General features: G+C 34.3%; 1 protein-coding gene across 26 annotated transcripts in view; it reads left to right on the top strand.

Moving 5' to 3' along the window:
• The window catches only part of Pard3 (par-3 family cell polarity regulator), a 626,126-nt gene that overhangs the window by 228,561 nt on the left and 380,603 nt on the right, over positions 1-16,962 (top strand). Inside the window, exon 1 of one of the 26 annotated variants that reach the window (XM_048809094.1) lies at positions 430-514. The exons of the other annotated variants lie outside the window; for them this stretch is intronic. The gene's annotated coding sequence lies outside the window, so the exon portion shown is untranslated. Of the gene's footprint in view, positions 1-429; positions 515-16,962 lie in introns of those variants that run through there. 26 annotated transcript variants of the gene reach the window in all.

Consider the following 16,962-nt stretch of genomic DNA (forward strand, 5'->3'; position numbering starts at 1 on the left):
TTTTTTTTTTTTTTTTTTTTTTTTTTTTTTTAATGCTAAAGTTGTTTAGGTTTTGCTGTTGTTAGGCCTTGGCTGGCACTGGGTATGTATATGTTAAGCATGTACCATGTACAAGACTCATGACTATGTAAAAGTTACCCGTGACACATGTCATCTGTTTATTAAGATGATTTCTCATACCATATATTCAGATTCAAACAGGAAGCATGCTTTTGTCTGTGCTTGCCAGGCACTGTGTTATGTTGAAAGTGGCCAGAGTTGAGTTAATGAAGCTTAGTGCTTTCCATCAAGGAAATATGTAGGCTTTCTTATTTACGGATTTGAAAATAAAGAAGCCAACAATAGTAAAAATCTGTTTGATTGAGGAAAAATCAACTGTAACTTGGGGGCATGATTAATAAAGGCTTTTTTTTTTTTTTTGCCTCGAAGAATGAGTGATAACTATTCTGTATCATCCAGTGAGCGAATTCAGTCATCCCTTTGTTTCACAAAGAATCACTGGATGCTGCAGAGGGTATGTAGAGTATAATTCTTCCTCCATAAAATAGTGAATATTAAGTTTGGGTTTAATAAACATGATTATTATCTCTGTTTTCTTTGAAGTTGCTATTAATTTGGAATTGAGTTTTTTTTTTTTTTTTTTTAAAACAAGAATTCTGGTTCAGTTAAATCAGTGGTTCTCAACTGGCAGCAGCTTTTGAAACTCCAAGGAATATTGGACAGTATTCAGAGAGATTTTTTCGTCTTCACAGTTGGTTGAGGAGGGGATGCTACTGACAGCTAGTAGAGGACCAGAGTGCGCTAAACATCCTACAAACACAGAACAGTCATCATGCAAAAAACCGCCCAACCCAAATGTCAGTATAGCTGCAGCTTAGAAACCTTGAATTAAATGAATCATCTTAATAACCGAAATTGCAGTTACCTGAAATTTTATTGAAAACCTATTGAATCCAGTATATTGAACACTACTCTGTAAAGTGCTCTATAAGTGTAGGACAATGATGTGATTTTTAGCCAATGCCAGTACTGCTGTTAGTGAATAACTAATGGAAAATTTTTAAAAAATAGCCTATGGTAGTGTCATACAGAAATATTAGTACATATGTGATTATCATAACAAAAATATAAATTTCCTAAATGCAAAAAAATTGTATTTTAGCAAATGAGAGAGTAAATAAAACAAGCCACATAGAAAAGACTGTTGATATAAAAACTATATTATGGCCAGGAACAGTTGTGCACCCTGAAAGTCAAACTACTCTGGAGGCTAATGCAGGAGGATCCTGAGTTCAAGAGGAGCTTGTGCAGCTATTCAAGATCTTTCTCACCATAAAATCAAAAGGGGCTGGAGATGTAAATCAGTGGTTAAGCACTCCTGGGTTTAATCCCTAAGGGTACTTAGGATACAGTAGAGTTGAGTAATAAATGCATACCGTTGGGCAAAGGAGAGAATAGGATGGAAGAGATGAAATGCAGGCTAGACTTACACTACCTTATTTTATACTTCTGATTTTGAAACCACAGTATATCTTAAACAGTTATAAATTGATCACATTAAGTTTTAAAACAAGTCAATGATTAATATTAGTGATTATTCATAATAATATTATATAAGGAATGATTCTTAAAATGAGAATCAAATGTGAAACATCCCAACATAAATATGTATCCAGTTGGTGACCCAAGCATACCAGGAGTAACTATTTTTAATCACTTCATAATACAGTAATTTGTATAACTAAAGAAAGATGTATACGAAGGGGTGGTGGTGAAGAACTTCTGAACAAACAGGAACCCTAAAACTGGTTGTTGTTGATTATGTAGGCATTATTAATTTGATCGATAGATGGATATTATGGGATAAAATAAATAAGGGTTTTAGTATAAATTGAGTATTTCTTATCTGAAATGCTTGAGATCACAAGTGTTTTGCATGTTGAATTTTTTTTTTTTGTATTTTGGAATATTTGCATGTACATATCTTTATGATGTGACCCAATTCCAAACATGAATTTTTTTTATGTTGCATATACACCTTTTGTACATAGCCTGAAGGAAATTTTATACAATATTTTTAGTGCACCTTTTTAAAATTTATTCTAATTAATTATATATGACAGAATGCAATTCAATTCATATTACACAAAAAGAGCACATGTCTCTGGTTGAACACAATGTAGAGTCACACCCTTTGTTTTTTCATATATGTACTTAGGGTAATGATGTCTGTCTCATTCCACCATCTTTCTTACTCCTATCCTTAACCTTCCCCTCCCTCCCCTTTGCCCTATCCCATACTCCCCATACTCCCAACCCCTATCGCCATCCTTATATTCTGCATTTGATTTTTGGGGATTGGTTTACTTCACTTAGCATTATATTCTCCAACTCCATCCACTTACCTGTAAATGCCATGATTTTATTCTCTTTTAATGGCGAGCAGTATTCCATTCATCTACTAAGGTTGGATCCACAATTTAGCAATTGTGAATTGAGTACACCTTTATTTTGACTGGGGCCCATCACATGAGGTCAAGTATGAAATTGTACCCTTCTGGCATCATGTTGGCATTGAAAAAATTTCAAATTTTGGAGCATTTTGGATTTTCAGGTTAGGGATTCTTAACTTGTATTCTAATTCTGTCATTTTTGATAATAATGTGGACACAGGATCCTTAGTATATAAGAAAAAAAGTATAGATGAAAGAGGAGAATGAACAAAAATCCAGTAGTCCTCAGTTTCCATAGAGCATATTGTAATGAATTCATGCTATGTTTTATTTCTAAAAACAAGGAAGGTGGAAGGAAGGACCATTTTGGCATGTGTTCACTAAAACATTCTAGAATTGAAGATCAGCCCAGTACCTAAGCCTTTTTCATTTTCTTTCAGAGCTCTGGAAATAGCATTTGCCATTTGCAGAGATCAGAGCTCTTTGGAGAAATGGCTGAATTTAGTTCTGGACAGAAAAGGTGTAAGATGATATGAGATAATCCCATCATATCAGAAAATAAGGAAGATATGGAATATTACTGGGGTTGTCTCAGAGGACCTAGGAGCCTACTTTAAGTGTCTGCTGGCCAAAGATGGGACAATTAGAACACCAGTAAGGATAGTAATAGAAATAAATTCACCCGTTTATAATGTTGATAAATATGCAACCAAGCCAGGTAAAGCGTGCTAGTGAATCAAATTTTTAAGAAAACAGATAAAAGAATCAGTTATCTATTCTGCATTTCCAATGTGAATGATATCACTGAATAACCAAATAGTATCTAAGAAGGAATTTATTTTTATATGAGTGTTCCAGGTAATAAATGAAGAAGTAATGATAAAATTTAAATATTACTCTTTTGCAACTGCTTCATGAAATCATGATTCTAGGTATTGATTGTTGATGGGGTTTGAATGTGCGTTTCCAATATTAGAAACTTATCACCAATGCAACAGTGTTAGCATGTGGGATCTAATGGGAAGTCTTTAAATTATAAGGAATCTGAACTCATGAATGGTTTATTGTCAGTATAAAAAGGACTCAGAGGTAAGATCTGTCTTTTTCACTCTGCCAAGTGAAGATATGACCTCTGTCTTCTCTTGCTCTTCTGCCTTCTATCGTGTGAGGATATGGTAAGAAGACCCACATCAGAAGCTGTCATCTAGATCTTGGAATTCCCAGCCTCTAGACCCAAGAGGAAAATTTCTGTCCTTTATAAACTAACAAGTCTCAGGTATTGCTGTGGTAGCACAAAGTGGACTAAGACCCATCAATCGCTGCTACAATTAAAACAAAACAAAACAAAACCACCTAGATGGAAAGACAACCAAGCCTTGCATGCCTCCTGATGGAAGAACACAATGCCTCCTATGTAGTAGTCCTGACAAAGAAATTAATCATGAATCTGATCAAACAGCCAGACACAACTGCCAATTTACAGGAAATACAGAATCCTGAAAACATGTTAACACCACGGGGATGTAGCCAGCCACATCCAGACTGTGGGAAACCATTTGAAACAAATGACCCAGGTTCTTGAATAAATCAGTGGTGAAGGGGAGAGGACATAGAGAGGGAACTTATAAATTTATAGGGACCTTAAAGAGACATCACATATAATCATAATGTGTGTGTCTTATTTAAATTCTGATTAAAATGAAACAAAAAAAATTGGCACTTATGTGCTAATTAGTTGAATGCTAATTTGGCATTTATTATTAAGGATTTATTATTTCTTTGAGTATAATAATGTTGATGGAATTATATTTTTAAAGAACTATCAGTAAATATATTGAGCTCTTTATGGTTGAAACAATGTATCTGGAATTTTCTTCATAACAGCCTAGGTATGGAATGAGTGGGTTTCATTGAATTAGTATACTCTTCTGTCTACTTTTGAATGTGTTTAAAATCATCTTTATATAGATATTTTTTAAGGATGCACACTTATATATGGCACTTCTTTAATATTTTGAAAATTTAGTTATTGCTTTTACTCTTCAAAGTTTTTTTCTCCCTTTTTCTATAATCCCAAACTTTAACCCAGTATATCCTCAGGCTTGAATATCTTTTATTGATGATCTGTTCATATTCCTTTGAAAAAATAATTAAAATTTAGCTCAAATTTTATATAAAATTAAATGTGATATGTGAGCATAATTATTAGTATATGATCAAATATCAGCATACGAATATGCAATAAGTTTTGCTTTTTAAATGTGTAAATAAATGAAGACCTTCCACATGAGGCCATGTAAAGGCTTTGTACTGAGAGCTTGCTAAAGTAAGGAAGCCAGATCCCAGGGATGGGGAAAAAAGCACAGGGTTCCACGATTGGAAACTGTTGGTGTGAGTTAGCTGTAGGTGAGCAAACCAGAAAAGGGGCACTGTGGTTAGCCATATCTGGCTTTCCCTTATGCTTCTTAAGCTGGGAGCAGGGTCAAAAATTAGGTATTAAATGGAGTGTTATTAGCAGTATTACCCAATTCTTCTAATTCTCTTTATGTTAAATGTTAAATGACAACTGGGAATCCTTCATCAGAAAATTATTATTGTTGATGTATTAATGGACAAACGACCTGGCTTATGATGTCCTTTATTTTTATTGAAAGGAATGAATGATTAAAGTTAAGTGTCAGAAGACTTGTTATCATACTCACTTTCTGCTTCAAGGCTGTTATATCAAAATATGCTTTGTTCATCATTCTGTTAGTTTTTATGGTTTTACTCTTCATCAGTTGCACCATTTGGGAGAGGTGATGCCTATTTTGTTTTTATAATTATAAGATTCCCTCCCACCCATTTTATAAAGTAGGGTAAGACCTTCCCAGGACACCATATGACTTTCTTGGTCTAGACTGGGCACTTTGGCTCTCATGGGTGTCTCCCACCATAATAATACCAGTAATAAAATCCTGTTCAGTATGACTTTATTTCATTATTTCTTTTTTATGTACCAAATTTAACAAATTATTATAGGCTCTCACTCAAATTATTGTTTTCTTTTGAGGTGAGAAAAAAATGAAAACTTTGTTTTTAAAAGTTCATTTTTTTTCTTCTGATTTTAGAAGGAATTAAAACTTTGCTATGTGCACTTAAAAAATATTGTGGGCTTTGGGCACATGCAGAGTGGACATGTTGCCCTTGGAAATATGAATTTATAGGAAAAAATAGGCTTATACCTATTTTTCTTCAGGTCAGAAGACACTTGATTAGGAGTGGTGCAATTTTTAGCCACTTGTGGTATGTTTGTATTTTCAATATTAAACCAGATGGGCTGGGGAGACCTAATGTATCAAGAGTACAGAGTTTGTGTGTAAATCTGAGTCTGACCCACTTTAAGATTCTCTTTCTTTCTTTCTTTCTTTCTTTCTTTCTTTCTTTCTTTCTTTCTTTCTTTCTTTCTTTCTTTCTTTCTTTCTTTTTTTTTAAATTCTCCATGGCTTTACCAAAAGGTCAGATTTTGGGGGGATAGGTGGCCTGATTTTAGTCTTCTGGAAGGATTCTTTTTCATCTTAGAATTCTGGTGTTTTAATATCAGCTCCAGAAGATCAAGTGGAAGATTCAAGTTTGTTTGGAAATGTCGTATGCCCTATTGAGGGCAAAATTTCTGGAAATAGTACTGCTAAAATTTTTTGGACTATGTATTTGATTTATTATATTTCATTTTGTTACCATTTAAGTGTTTTAAGATTTTAGTCATTTATAAGCTTTATTAATTTTAAAATTAATTTTTATCCATCACTTGCAAAACATTTCTAATTTGTAAGGTTTTTCTTACTTTCTATCTTTTAGAATTTAAAGCCACCCCAATGATTGTTATAATGGTATTGTATCATAAATTCACATCTCTTTTACTTTTTGGTCTTATAATTTCTTTTTTTTTTTTCCTGCTCAAGAACATATGGATTGATTTCATCTTTCAAGAAGATCTGAGATCTTTGGTTTGTAGTTCTGTTCCTTCAACATTAGCTGGTATTAGAATATTAACTTTTAGTTCTCATTTAAATATATATTGAAAATAGAAATAATGTTCCTATTGTATTTCCTTTTAAGTTGTGAAGTAGAGCATGGCATACAAATGGTATTCTCAGTATTTCAAATAATTACCTTCTTACTGTGCAAGTTCTATTCAGCATATAAAACCCATCCAGTTTTGTTATAGATGCAATCTGATTATTACATGTTGACAAGGTCATATATCTATTAATTGGATTGGAGATGGGATATAAAATTGCTGTAATTATTGTAATTTTCTAGCTAATTGCAGGGTTGATGGTGAATATTTTACTTCTGCAAAATGGAAAACAGTATTCTATCAGAAGTTGTTTTATGGGGTTGCAGACATTTTGTTTTATATCTTTGGTGCTTTTTGCCCACCAAGTATCTCTTTTTTGTATTGATCTGCCTCTGAATGTCACAGTGCTCATTGGCAGGGATCTGGGAACGTAGAGGGGGCAGGCAGCTGAGTAGTACTCTCAGCTTCCTCTTTGTTCTGGTTGCCATGCTACTTCTATTGTTTATTTATAAATTGGAGGACTCTCCTTTCAGACCTGTAACAAAGGTTGTATGGGTCAGATCCAGTTGGAAGAGGAATCCTCTGCTCTCTTGTCACCTGTGTTCTACTTACAATAGTCTCTGAAATGAGCACTTAAAAAAATTAATTCATATGATTTACACGTTCCTTTTTTTTTGAGTAAAAATTTAAGTAAATCCTTGGTCAGCCAATTTAGTACTGTACTATAGATCTTCCTTTGCATATTCTGTCTTGCATTTCTGCTTTATTTAAGCTTGCTTTTAAAGCTGGAAGCTGAATTGACATATTAAAAATAATGGCATGAACACAAGGTGAGTGCAGTTGGAGGATTGCGGTGCAGGGATGCCATGCTGGTGTGAGGGTGTTGGAGGCTCACTGCAGAAGATAGTAAAAGCGGACTGATGTTTATTCCCTGCTGAAATATAAACTGGAGGCGCAGGTGAAAATTGCTAAACCTAATGAGCAATTTGGCACATAAGACAGCCTGTCAAGTGATGGCAGTTGAGCCGCAGACGCGCTGCCTGTGAACATAGTTGTTTGTTCCAGAGCGCTACATTTAAATACCACAAATAAAACCTTTTTTCACTGATGTTTGATATCACAAGTATGTATATTTTTTATTATTCAGATTTCCATTTAAATAAGCAGCAGTCAATATATGGTGATTTAGATTGTAAAATTATTTTTAAACTTGCCTTTTCAAATGTTTCATCAGTAAAAAATGAAGAGGATATATTTTCTCCACATCAGAACATAAGTGATATTGGGCTTTAACACACACTAATAAATATAAGTGATCACTTGCTTCAGTAGACTGCAACGTTTCATCTGTGGTCTTTACATTCGAACACTCCAAAGTAACATTATTGTCTTTTCAATATACTGTGTCAAATATGCTCACTTTACCCAGGAGTCCTTTCCTCCCATTGAGCACATGAAAATTTAGACATGTGCATGGCTTTTCCTCGTTGAGGCCATCAGTATATTCTCTGGTTTAAGGGACATTTGGAAAAGATTTTCATTACTTTGCTTAATGTTCATGATCCCTTAGGAAATTTCCCAGTTCACCTTCTCTGTTTATATCATTTGAAAATCGAGGCTCAATGATGTACAGTAATGATATGCTTAAGGCATAGCCACAGCTCCAATCTTCAGTCAAGTTGAGCAAGTATTACCAAAAATGTATGAACACTCAATGTATATACGTCAGAACCTCTTTATTGACTTATTTGTGGCATTTCCAAAACTCATGGTCAAAACACCTTTGCACTTTCTGTCTGGCATCAGTATTTCCAGATATCTTTAAATATAATAAACATTTGGCCCAGGACACTCTTCCACTGAGCTACATCCCCAACCTCAACCTCAAAGCACTTACATTTTTAAAAGAAATCTAAACATGTATCTAAAAGATATTTTATACTTAATAGTGACTGACAATTCCTTTGCCTGAAGAAATGATGTTTTAGATAATTTCTGCACCATATAATCAGGCATAGACATGACCTTGAGGTAATAAAGGATCCCTGGACAGTACCCTGGCACTCTTCTAGAACGGTTTTCTTGGTGGGTGTTTAGTGCTGACAGTGGGCTATCTCCACACCCTTGATATGTGACACAAGGACAAATGGAGCTATAGACTTCACTAGAGGTGGCTTTTGCAATGGGACCCAAACCATGACGAACTGGATCATTGTGCACAAAGCTCTCTACATCTTTTAAAACCTGACAAAACCTTAGGTTTCTTAAGAACAGTTTCACAGATTTACTCTTTCTGTTCCAGTGATTTCCCCACTCAAATTTTCCTTTCTCACTTTTTATCCTCGATGATTACATGGTTTATTTGACTCTGAGATCTTGCCTTGTACCCTTGCCTTTGTGTGGTTATCTGCCTGGTATGTCCAGGTACATTATCTTGTCTACCAAATGAAGAAACGGTTGCATTGAAAAATTGTAATTGGTAGTGTAGCTGTGACTGTGTTAAGAAAGTATAATTTACATCAAAGCCAGGAAGCTCATTTCCAAATGGTGAAAAGAAGTATGTTGTTATATAGAGAAAATAAGTTTTTAAAAATATTTGTTTCAATAGAGATTATATGATGGAGAACAAACAAGGTTTCTTTTTGTTTTCAGCTTCTATTCCATCCAAGTACTTTGGTCCTTTTTTCTGTCAGTGCATGTCACAAAAAGACTCATATTGTGGATTATTGTGTCAGCATGAAAACCTGACAGATAAAATCCTTTCTTCTTGTCTTGCTGCACTTGATATGGATCTCTTGTTTACTTCTTGAGACTATGTTTGCTTATTTATTTCTTCATTGGTTTTAATGTCAGCAATGGCTTTGCACTCTCAGTTCTGTTTGGCAACTGGACCTGCTGGAGATGTGCTTTGTGTCTCAGAATCATCCTGTCAGTCCCAGTGGTGAAGGACTGAAAACTACACAAAAGGCAACAAAGTGTTGCTAAATCTGCCTTTGATGTTTTAACCTCCTCCGGCTTTTCTATGGAATAGACAAGTAGCCATCTCTGTAAGGGCTATATTTTACCACTGAGCTACAACCCAGCCTATAGGGGCTATATTTTAAATGCGGGAAAACAACTACTTTTTCAATCACTGTATTATTTTATATTTACTCAAATCATTTATATTGATTTGTAAATTAGCAATTTATTATTATTTATCAATTTGTTGCAAGGTGTGTTAGTCAGTTTTCCATCACTGTGCCAAATACCTAGATAACCAACTTATGAAGAGGAAAGTTTTATTTTGACTCATGATTTCAGAGATTTTAGTTCGGTCACTTGGCCTTGTTGCTTTGGGTGTTTGGTAGCTTGGTACATCATGGCTGCAGAGCTGCTCTCCTCCTGATTACTGGAAAGCAAAGAGAGAGAGGAAGCAGAAGGGCCCAAATATTAATAGTATTCATGATCTCAGTTTCCTTTCTGGCCCACCTCCTCAAGGTTCTAATAGCACCTTCTAATAGCACCATAGTCAGGCAACCAAATGTTTAATACATGGGCATTTGTGGGATATTCCACGTGAGAACTGAGCACCTACATATCAGAAAGTTAATATTTTTAGGAAGGAGTCTTAGAGACTCTGTTGTGTGCTCACACTCTTTGCCTTGTGAATGCAGATGTGCATGTGTGTTCGAGGAACATGTTTCATCACAATTCCTGAAAATACCTTCTCAGAAACATAGGTCCTTGTGTGTGTGTGTGTGTGGTTTTAGATTTGATGCTTCCTTTCAACATTTCCCCCATTTTGACATATGAAAGCATCTAAACTTGAAGAAAATGTAGAATTTTCATAAAACTGTAAAAAAAAAAAAGGACTATGACTTGATTACCTCATCTGCTATTTCGTTCTCTTTATCTCATAAATATAAGCCATGGATCTTAGAAAAAGTACTGTCATACCATGTATGTACTTCATGAAGTTCCTTTCTTTTTATGTTCTCTTCACAGTTATAGAACGTTTTCTGCACCCTACATCTTTTCTCTGTTCCAGGGATTCAGCTGCTGCCATTCTTTATTTTTCCGCTTTATCTTACAGAGTAAAGAGCAAATACAGTAATCATAAGAGTATGTTTAAGCCGCCAAGTTTGTGACTATTTGTTACAGCATTGATACACTAATATATATTTAAACACATACATAGACATACAACATTATATGCACTCTGTTCTTCAAAAGATGTCCTTTTGTCTTTACAATCCTATCCTGTAATTGTTAGGCATATATGTATATACATACATACATACGTGTGTTTTGTGTGGATGAACCCACGTAGCTGATATTTAGTGAGGTTATGTGTGGAAGGATTATGCAAGCAGAATATAACTTTAGGAAAACAAATAATTTTTAAAATATTATTCTCATATTTAAAGATGGAAAACTATATTCAGGTCAGTCACAGAAGCCTCAGAACAACCATAATATGGGAGAAAACAGTAACTAAAGGGCATTTTAGAGTAGCGCTAGGTTATGCAATTTATCCTCACATTTAATTAAAATGTCAGTTGGGGCCATGGCTGATCCATTGGTTAATTTGTTATTTAAATCAGCTTAAGAAGTATTTATTTTAAATATAGAATTTGTGTTAATGAATTGGAAAAGAATATCCTCTTGCTTGGCAGAGACATTGCAGCCTGAAGATTTATGACTTAGAATAAGAAAACCAGCTGGTGATTAGTTTGCCTAAGTTGTATATGAAAATCTACCCTAATAATGTTTTGATAATACCCATTCTTTTTTAACCAGAATGAGAGGGTTGGGGATGGGAAGCAGAAACAAGGTCCTCGATAAATTAAAAATCTTGGGACAGATCAGCATTGAATTCTGAATATGGATCTCTGATCCTTGGATGAGGCTTGAGAGGATCATGAATCCTCCTTATAAGGCGGTCAGGGAGAGCAGGTGGGCAGAAATGTCATGGGCTTGCAATCTGTGCTCCAACAAGAAAAGGTGCTGGTTCTACCCTAGCATTTCTTGAATATTCCTCTCAAAATTGGGAAATTAGCTTAACCAACTTATTGTAAATTAATTTGTCTTCCCCAGTTTTGACTAGCATTGTGCATAAATTCTGAAGGTAAGTATCTGTTTATATATAAGCATTAGCCTATTGATGCTCTTGACAAATTACCACAAATGTAATGGCTTAAAACTTCATGAATTTATTATAGCTCTATAAGTCAGTGTCTAGTATGAATCTCACTGGGCTAAAATCTAGGTTCCTGCAGGGTGGCCTTATTCATGTATTAATTCATTCATTGCTTTGAGAAAATCCATATCTTTCCTTTTGTGGATTCTAGAGGCTTCCACTTACATTTCTTCACTCATGGTCCTTCCATCTCCAACATCAGCTACCTTGAATCTCTTAGATCTTTCTGTGGTCATTTCTCTCTCTCTCTAGCTCTTTTCTTCTGCTCTTCTAATTTTCAGGACTCTTATGGTTACATTGTGTCCAGTTAGATAATCTGATTGTCTAGGTCTGTTCTGGCTGCTTAGACTTGGTAGCTCATTATCGCAGAAATTTATTTCTCACAGTTTTGGAGTCTTGGAAACATAAAAACAAAGTGCTGGCAATTTTGGAGTCTGATAAAATCCTGTTTTTCATTGATATTTCCTTTTTGTTGCCTCTTTACCTGGTGAAAGGAGTAAATAAGATCTCTGGTTTAAATAAAGGCACTAATCCCAATCATGAAGGTAGTGCCTCCCGAAAGGCCAGCTCCCAATACCATCATCATGGGAATTATGATTTCAACAAAAGATTTTGAGGGGATGTAAAACGTCTATCTATAGCATAAGAATAATCTCATTTTAGTTTTTTGTCTTAGTTTATCTCCACTGTATCCACATTGTATATGATACTCACTCATTAGTCAGTTTGCAGTCATCTCAGTTACCTGGTTGACTTCTGTTATTGCAGTCAACCTTATTTTACTCGATAAACCTTATTTTACTTAATAATAATGGCCCCCAAATGTCAGAGTAGTGATTCTGGTAATTTGGATATGCATGTGTGAGCCCCTGGATTCCATCTTGACATGTAAATTGGCAAGCTCTGTGGATTAGGATGTGGACATCCTTAAGCGGGGCCATTATTTTTGCCTTCCACAATAATCTCTGGCACCCTCTTATCCATGAAAGATCCATTCTGTGATTCCTCAGTAGATGCCTGAAACTGTGGATATTATCAAACCTATATATATGATATAGTATGGAACACATATATCTATATACATATATATGTGCATGTGTGTATGTATATATAAAGAAAGTTTAATTTATAAATTAAGCATGGTAAGAATTTATAGTAATAATAATGAAAAAGAACTATTATAAAATATATTTTAATAACATTTTATTAATATAGTCTATCTAAAAATAGAGTAAGAAGTCTGGCATTTTGGGGTCATTATTAAGTAAAAAGAATATTATTTGAATAAAAGCACTGCAATAACAGTCAACCAAACTCCTAAGTGACTTAATGAGTGAGTATCATATACCATGTGGATACACTGGGTAAAAGGATGATTCACATCCTGGTGGAATGGAGAGGGAAGGCATAATAGATTTTATCATGTTATTCAGAATTATATGCATTTTAAAGTTATAGATTTGTTATTTCTGGAGTTTTCCATTTTATATTTTTTGGTCCATAGTCGACTGCAAGTAACTAAAATTGTGGAAAGCAAAACTGCAGGTGGGGATAGGCCTACTTTACCTAAAATTTAATATTTTAGAGTAGTATGATAAAATATCATTTTCATTGCTTTATATTCTTTTATTTAATTATTATTGTGTCATAATGGTTTTGGACCCCATGTTCTCATACATGCTGGGCAGGCACTCCAGCACAGAGCCCTAACCCCTGTGTGAAGTCATTAAGTCTTCTCAGGTCAGTGGACTCTGGTATAGGCATGAACCTTTGACCCAATCACATTCATGGGGTGACTATTTTAAGTATGCTGGAAAGGGAAGTGATGGGCAGCAAAGGCAAACAGCTTCATTAATATTTTTTAATATATATTTTTAGATGTTGATAGAGCTTTATTTTATTCATATATTTATATGTGGTGCTGAGAATTGAACCCAGTGCCTCACACATGCTAGACAAGTGCTCTACCATTGAGCCACAACCCCAGCCCTTCATTAGTATTTTTTGAGATCTTGTTTTATGTAGGTGAGCTCAATGGGGCAGTATTTGTAAAATTAAAACTCTAGGCATTGTTTGATTCTGTTTGCTTGGTAAAAATAATCTGTGGTAACAACATTGGTTGATTATTTTTAAAGCCTATTTGCATAATTAAGAAGAATTTTCATAATCATTACTGACTTTCATGCTGTGTGAAATTTTGATTAAAAAAATCATGTACAAGTTGTGAATATTGAATATGTTGGGCACTTTCATTCTCTTACAAGTTCTTTCTTATTTACACTTTCTATCTTTCCTTTCTCATGATTCATTTTATTTCTAAGCATTAATATAATAATTTAAGTTATTTTGTTGTGATTTATCTTAAATTATTGTAACTTAACTAAGTTGTGTATTGGATGTAATTTTCATTCATGAATCTCTGTAACAATTGCTATTCTCATGCTATATTAGAAGTTTCTAATAATTCTGCTTTGAACGGGCTTTAGAAATGACTGAAGAGTAGTTCTTTTGGGCCTTATGAACACAGTCGCTTCAAGGTCTTTATGTATTACTCTACTTTGTTTTGTTCTTTTGATTGGGAAGAAATGCTTTCTTGGGCATATCCTGATCTTTTAAAGGGTTAAAGTTTTCTTACACATAGCACCCTTTTCTAGTTTGTTGTATCCTATATTTTGCTTTATTTTATAGCTACTTATGTATGTAAGTTTTTGTACAATCAAGCTGGGTTTGGTGGCACAAGCCTGTAGTCCCAGTTACTTGGGAAGGTGAGGTGGGAGGATTGCTTAAGACCAGGAGTTCCAGACAGGCCTGGGCAATAGTGAGACCCTGTCTAAACACAAAGAAAGAAAGGAGAGAACTGTTTCTTCATCATCTCTGTGCCAGCTGGCTCAATGCTTTCCCTCTGAGACTACAGTTCCCTTCCCTTCCAGTCCCATTGGACTGGAAACAGCATCAAGAAAATAAAAAGAAAATAAAGAATGGTCTGGTCAGAGTTGATTAGGTGGGAAGACAGTGTATTCAATTCAATTCAGGTTCTAGGTAATGCAGCATGATAAAAGACTATTTATCTATATTGAATAAAATAACAACAGATCCAGGTTCAAAGGTATACTTGATCTTTTAATTTAGTTTACCAAATTCCTTTAATAAATGGAAGAACTTTTTTTTTTTTTCTTTTACAGTGGAGAAATGTTTCACAATATTTTCCACTGGACACACTTTTATAAATTTTATTTTTTATACATTCTCCAAGGTTATATGTATCTGCGGAAAGCACATTTCATATAATTGCTCTTCATGTTCTTCTTTTCTTATCAAGGTGTAGTAGGTCGCACTTTTGTGAAGATCTCAATATAGGTATTATTGCTTCAGAAATGAAGTTTGATTTATCTAGTTTTAAAGTTGGGGATATTCTTCAACAACTTTAAAGAAAGAATATGTACTTAGAAAAGTAAAGGTATATATATATATTTTTTTTAAACAAGTTGAGTAGCTTCTAGGGACTGATTTTATTTTCAGAAATTTAAGCTGTTACAGATCTTTATTGTTTTTCACTCACCTGCAGTAGATGTGTTTTGTCCTCATTGGTAACAAAATTAGTGATATGTGTCTCATACAAGTGTAGGACAGTGGTGTTCTAACAGAGTTTGCAAAAGGGATATATATATATATATGTGTGTGTGTGTGTGTGTGTGTGTGTGTGTGTGTGTGTACGCTCATGCATGCGTTAGTTTTGTACATTCCTGCCTAAATGATTATCCTTATGTATTGACTGAAAATTGAATATCCACGTAGGCTTTTCAACTTTACATTTTCATAACATGAATACATGAGTGGTATATATGAATGAAAAATGTTTATAAAGCTCATGGGACTTGTGGTGGTGGTTGTTTTCTTGTTCCCTCAATGGGATTAATATATATCTCTAAGTATATGCAATATTCTCTGGATTTTCTTTCCTGTTTTACTTTTATGAATTCTGTTCTTGAAATACATATTACACATACACCTTTTGCCCCAGACCATGTTTTAAGGAGGTTATTAATCACATGAAACTAATACATACTGAAGTTTATCTATATCTGACTGCTTTTTATAATTTGCTTTCAATTCCTGTATAGTTTTGAGCTTCTTTCTAGTTTTAATGCTCACATTGGAAAATTTTTGGTTTTTTTTCTGTCTACATATCTATTAATCTCACTGATAGGCATTATCTTTTTAAACATCTGTTTATACTATAAAATTTCTTTTCACATTTCTTTCCCGTTACTTAGAGTAAGTAATTCATTGCTTCATTGCCCTTTAAATTACTTTTCAGAAAGTTCTACCAAATTTGGCCAAAATGCAACTGCTTTTTATTCATAAGTTGATTATCATCAAATGTGCTTAATCTTTCTTAAAATGGTCAAAGTGCATCTAAGTAGTGTACATATTTTAACATACGACAATAAATCCAGCCATTAACGTATAACTATATCGTTGCGCCTCTGGGATCACAGGCGTGAGCCATCACACCTGGTTTATTTATTTATTTTTATGTAGTGCCAAGGACCTCAGGGCCTCACACTTGCTGGGTGAGCACTCTACCACTCAGCCACAACCCCAGTCCAATATGCGACTTTTGACAGCTTTCTGTTTGAAAAATTTAAGTCTAATGGGGGAAAAACTATTGTTTGATATCATTACATGTTTTCTACTTTTCTTTATAATTTCCTACATTGTTGGACTATTGTGGGTTTTTGTTTGTTTTGTTGCTGGAATGGAATCTAGAACCGAATGTGTGCTAGGCAAGTACCACTGAGCTACATTCCCAGGCCAATTTTTTTTTTATTATAGAAAAAATGTAAATATATACGAAGCTGGAAAAAGTACTATAATAAAACCCTCTATCCAATTGTCAGTTTGAACTATTGTCAATTTTTGGCCTATTTTAAACTTCATCTGTAGTCTCATAAACTTCTTCAAATTGATTTTTTGAAGCAAATTCCATACTGGTGTTACTGATGGTTTAACCCAGGGGAATTCTAACACTTAGCTATGTCCCTGGCCCATTTTATTTTGTTTTGTGACTGGGTGTCTCTTAGTTGCTGAGGTTGGCCTCAAACTTGTAATCCTCCTGCCTCAGTTTCCTTGAGTTTCTCAGAATACAGGCATGTGTGCCAGACTTGGAATGTTTTAATCTACGTTTTTGAAAGATCAAACTTTATATCGTCCAATGCTGCTTAACAAAATGCAACACTTAATGCTGTGTAATATTATTATTAAAC

The sequence above is a fragment of the Marmota marmota genome, unplaced genomic scaffold (genome assembly GCF_001458135.2).
Source record: "Marmota marmota marmota unplaced genomic scaffold, marMar, whole genome shotgun sequence".
Lineage (NCBI taxonomy): Eukaryota > Metazoa > Chordata > Mammalia > Rodentia > Sciuridae > Marmota > Marmota marmota.